Raw genomic sequence first — 5,699 nt, 5'->3', positions numbered from 1 at the left:
AAGAATATGTGAGTAGCACATTATTTACCGTTGAAAAAAAGAAAAATCCCTACCTACTTTATTGATAACTTTGTGAGTCATCGGAAATGGATCGTTGGGTTTGGTAAAGCTGGTTCCTTAGCCGTTATATATACTGAGCGGAAGCTTATTGCGACGTTTTATATGCTTATGTGCTTCGCCTTATTCCATTCTGCTTCTTTTTCTCTGTGGCTGGAGTGCGGATATCATATTGTTTATTGCCTTCCAACAACAATTGTGCTGTTTGCTTCAACATAAATTGTGTATGTCACACATAATACGAAGTTTGAAGATAGATTGTTTATGTCACACATAATATAACACGATAATAATACAACACTAGTTTTGTGTGCGAGTTGCAGATTTATCAAAGTACAATCGATGGCGTCAAATATTCTTGACTTTTTCAGTGAGAAGAACATATTGGTGACTGGATCGACCGGTTTCCTTGGAAAAAGTATTAAATATTTCGGAGACCACTTTTTGTTCTTCTAATATATATATGATAATGAAGCTTAACTGCTGTTTACTTGTTCCAGTTTTCGTCGAAAAAATATTGCGGTCGCAGCCGGGGATAGGCCGCATTTTTGTTTTGCTAAGGGCGAATGATGCCGAGTCTGCCAAAATCCGATTGAAAAGTGAAGTAAGAAATCTAATGATGTCAAAAAATTCGCATAAATTCTCCTATCACTGTCAGCGTCAAAAATTGGCCAATGCTCTGCCTACGAATGATGTCATTTCTTTGCTATGAATGACAGGTTTTGAAACTGGAGCTGTTCAGTAGATTGAGCGAGCAACATGGAGACAGCTTCGAAAGATTCGTATTGGAGAAAGTTGTTCCTGTGGTTGGAGACATTGCAACGGATCATAATCTTGGAATTGATACGGAGAGCAGCAGAGAGCACCTCTGGAAAAATCTGGATGCCATTGTAAATATTGCAGCGAGCACCGTGTTTGATGACAGGTTCGTTTGTATTTCCAGTGCTGATTAATCTAGACAACCTGATTACTCGTCGCCATTAGGAAAGCGTTTATGTCTGAATGTAAAGACTAACAACTTTTCGCACAACGTAGGTATGATATTTCTCTGAATGTCAACACAAAGGGAGCTGAGAATATTGTGGAATTCGCTAAACGATGCCGTAAACTTCAAATCCTCCTGCACGTCTCCACTGGTAAGTCGACAGATTCTGATTCTATCTATTAGATTTTAAAAAGTTTATGAAATGTTTAAACACGAAAAACGATTTCTTCAACCCTAACAAATTTACATGAATTTGGCAGTTAAGTTGGGAGGTATATTTGATTATAATTTTTCTAATCATAAAATTAAAATCCAAAAAATAAAAATAAAATATTATTTTAACATATAATTTTAAAAATTTGATTATTTTTTTCAATTATTTGTAATAATTTTATGGATGCTAGATATTTCGAATATGATAATTCGATTATTAATAATTTTTTCACGCTGATCCATCTCCAATTTCCTGAATTTCTATTTAGGTTTATTTTGACTTTTTAGTTTTTAAATTTATATGAAAAATAAACTATTTTTCTTAATTTTAAATTAAAATTATTTACACTAACATTAAATTTTTATAACAATTATAGCTATTCTATAATATAAATTTAATTGATGACAGAAATTTTCTATATTGAGAAATTTGACCCATCTAAAAGCTAGGTAGATGAGTAGTTGAAATGGATCTATATTAATATATATTAAAAAAGATAAAAAAATTCATAAAATATTACAAAAGTTTATATAATCTATTTTTGGGTTATCTTTAGCTAGGTGGAACCACCCACTTTCACTTTAAAAAAAACTAGCTTCATAGATTTTATCTCTTTGAACCCTTAGTAAATCAAAAGTTATCATAGACCTATATTGGTATATAATATTAGTATTATTTTTTTTTTAAATTTCAAATTACTCGTTATATAACAATTCTATATTAATTAGATAAAAAATTACACAAGGTAATATAAAATTATTTTTAATACTTTTAATTATTTTTTATGATAAAAAAATTATAAATTTTATATAAAAAAATTCATATATCCATATAAATGATTATACAAGTGAGAACAACCACACAAATTTCAATTAATGACCTATCACAATCATTGTTTTAATAATGTACTCAAGTACCATCAAAGCTTAGCATACTTAATAACATATTATTTTATATTTTTTCTATATATAAATAGATCATATTAGCTTTTTTAAATATAGGTTGAAAATAAATATTTTATCTATCATTTTTATTTAATTATATTTTTATTATAAATATTTTTTAAAAGATTATTTTAAATTTTAAGTGGCAGTTCAATTGGCCATAAAGTAATGTAAAATCTATAAAAATAAAAAAATCTAAACGTTAAATCCCTTGGTTGTAACAATGAAGCTGGGTTACCAAAAAAAAAAGCACTGGTACATAGTTTTAATTAATTTATTTTTTATTTTATGTTTCCTGGTAAAAGGAAAACCGTGTTTAAAATGGAACAGGAAAAAAACAATCATTCTTATATGTTAGCAAAACAGATATTGCATCACTCTCAACTGTCATTGGACTAATATATATGGAACGTACAAAAGCTTACGTTGTAGGACGCAAAAGTGGACAAATAAAAGAGAGTTGTCTAAATCTGGGGCACACTCTAATGAACGGTAAAGGACCTGAGGGCGAAAGCAGTGCACCTCTGAGCTTAGATATTGAAGCAGAATTTGGCCTAATAGAGAAAACACAACTCAAACAGCAGGCCTCGTCAACTACTCACACTGCAAGCACAAGTTCGGTAAAAGACGCCAAAGTGAAGCGTCTCAAGAATTGGGTTTGGAAAGGTGAGTCACACTTAGACGCGTATTGTAATTTTCATTGACGTCATTATGGAAAAGAAGGTATTAGACTAATTCATTCTTGCAGGGCAAGAACGTTTGGGTGGCCAAATACATACTCATTTACCAAAGCTATGGGAGAAATGCTAATAGAGAAATTGAGGGAAAATGTTCCAGTGGTCATCCTCCGACCGACCATTATTGAAAGTACTTTGGCAGAGCCCTTCCCAGGCTGGATGGAAGGCACCAGGTGCCCATAAATATCCATCCTTTATTGCTACAATCTGGATAGCACACGTAAATATTTCATTATAATATTAATAATATAAGTATCATATCATTATTCACATTGATCCTGTGTTTTTTTTTCGTAATATCACGCAGAACTATGGACACCGTTATAATAGGGTACGGAAAAGGACAAATTTCACACTTCTTAGCTGACCCAGAACTCATTTTAGACGTGGTCAGTCACTTCAATTCCCCTTTGGTTGTTCGTAAATATATAGATGCTTTACTATTTACATTTGATTGTTCATAAATACATAGATTGCTTAGTATTTAGATTTGATATTGTTCGTTTGATGACTAACAGATTCCCGCAGATATGGTTGTAAACGCAATGATCGTAGCTATGGCCGCACATGCATACAAGAACGGCCTCTTTGTTTATCACGTTGCATCATCTGTTGCGAATCCATTGCGTCACTCTGTTGCAGCAGACGAGGCATATAAGTATTTTTCGAAGCACCCTTGTGTTGGTAAAGATGGGAACATAATTCATGTAAAACAGCTCCGTTTTCTAAAGAGCATGAGCAGCTTTCGCCAATACATGCATCGACGTTACAAAGCACCCCTAGAGGTAATTAATCTTTAATATATACTCCACACTTTCTTTTACAGGTCCTCTGAACTTCAATACGTGACAGCTAGTGGTGGTGTTGAAAAACAGGTATTCAATGTAGTGAACAAGGTCTTGTGTTGCAACTTCACTGAACGTTACAAACAGATGCTTCGAAGATACAACAAAGTCATGTGCTTAGCAGAGTTGTACGAGCCATACGTCTTCTTTGACGGAAGGTTGTGTCGCGCCCCTTCAATATATTTTCTAATACATAACTATTCAGCCATCATTTTTACCATAGCTGACAATGTTACGACTCACAGGTTTGAGATCACAAACACTGAAGGCCTGTGGCAAAGGATGTCTGAGGAAGACAAGAAAGCGTTCAACTTCGACGCCAATTGTATTGATTGGGTTCGTTACTTTTCAGATGTTCATATCCCTGGACTAGTTAAATATGTGCTGAAAAAAGAAAGGATGGAGCTGCCAGCCTCCAAATCTAGTAAACTATGAATATGAAGGGGCGCAGAGGGCTTGCTTAAGGAGATAAGGAGATCAGAGGAATTTGTTGCTGTACTTAACATTAACTCAATGTGCTGCCTGGTTGGATATTTCTTTGTGATGCAGCGTTAGAAGTTCCATAATTATTTCAATGAGCAACTCTGTCAGAATTTTTTTTGATGTACGAATCAAAATTCCACTGAAATATGGGAGTGTAATGTTTATTTTATTAGACAATCATTATTAATATATTATATCTGCAGTATGATTTATTCATTCATTCAAAAATTATGGATTTTTATGTAATATCAAATATTTTTATTCCAACAGATAATTATTTAATTGTCAGTACATTTATTTCAAAAAGGAAGAGAATAAATGTAAAATTAGTTTTTCTAAAATGATTATTCAGTTGTTGAAATGGTACAAGTATCGATCTGACGACACAGTAAATGTGTATGACATTGAATAAGGAATGGAACACAATACCTTTCATTCCGAGGATAACTTTCTTCACTGATTGGGCACACCCATCACAGTGCAAATGAAGGACTTGATGATCATGTGAAGCAGTACCATAATTTAAGCATTTTATATATGATCCAATATATACTTTTCATGGAATTAACATAATGTGGTTACTTTATTGATCTATACACCACCAATATTTGGGGTTTGTGCTAGTTGAGGAATTCCATTTTGGGTACAACATTTTATGTATATATATTTCATTTTCTCTTGCACATATTGTCATTTAAGTATTGTCATTTAAGGCCTTTGATGCTCATATATATAAATGAAATGCTTAGTAAACTTCTAATTGACCAATACCAAAAATTTGAGGGATGATTTTGAGACAATAACATTCTCAAGAATATGGTAATGCAACTATATGTATGCATTCTTAAAACCACATAAACTTTCTTGCTCCTATAACCTTACACTACTTATATTGTCATGAAGGATGTCATATAGTTTACCAATAATTTAGACCATAGGTGTTAAAAGCACATGCTTGCTCCTATGCTTATTCGTAAAAGGGTATAGTGCAAACAATTTTTACATTGTTAAGAAAATGCTCAATGCACACTGGAATCATTAATAGGCATCCACGAAGGACGAATTTTAATAGATGAATTATGAAAACATTGTTGACTTCTCTTTTATTGGTTTCAAATGAATTTACTATTTAAACAAAATTATTTTTATATTTCATGCCCTATTTTAAAATTAAACAAAATAAAAACATATTGTTTCTCTTTAATCGTAGTATATAAATCAAATTGAGAGCAAGTTTCTTATAATAGAAATTATTTTTCCCAATTTAATTAAATTGAGAGCACCCATGCTTTTTTAAAGATAAATTATTTGTCTAAATTTCAAAAGTTAAAAAAAATTTAAGATATATCTTCTAATTTAATTTATCTAAATAATTTTTTATAAAATGATTATTATATGAGTTTATCAATGTCATATCATTGTTTATAGTGGTTT

The 5,699-nt window shown here is 31.7% G+C and overlaps 1 pseudogene; it reads left to right on the top strand.

Moving 5' to 3' along the window:
- Positions 1 to 399: 399 nt before the first annotated feature.
- On the top strand, positions 400 to 4,217 carry LOC149209355 (putative fatty acyl-CoA reductase 4; annotated as a pseudogene).
- The last annotated feature ends 1,482 nt before the right edge of the window (positions 4,218 to 5,699 follow it).

This window comes from Pinus tabuliformis, chromosome 1_2, assembly GCF_031772625.1.
Source record: "Pinus tabuliformis cultivar Carrire ecotype Pingquan chromosome 1_2, CPIR1, whole genome shotgun sequence".
Classification (NCBI taxonomy): domain Eukaryota; kingdom Viridiplantae; phylum Streptophyta; class Pinopsida; order Pinales; family Pinaceae; genus Pinus; species Pinus tabuliformis.
This window is presented reverse-complemented; position numbering and strand designations above follow the sequence as displayed.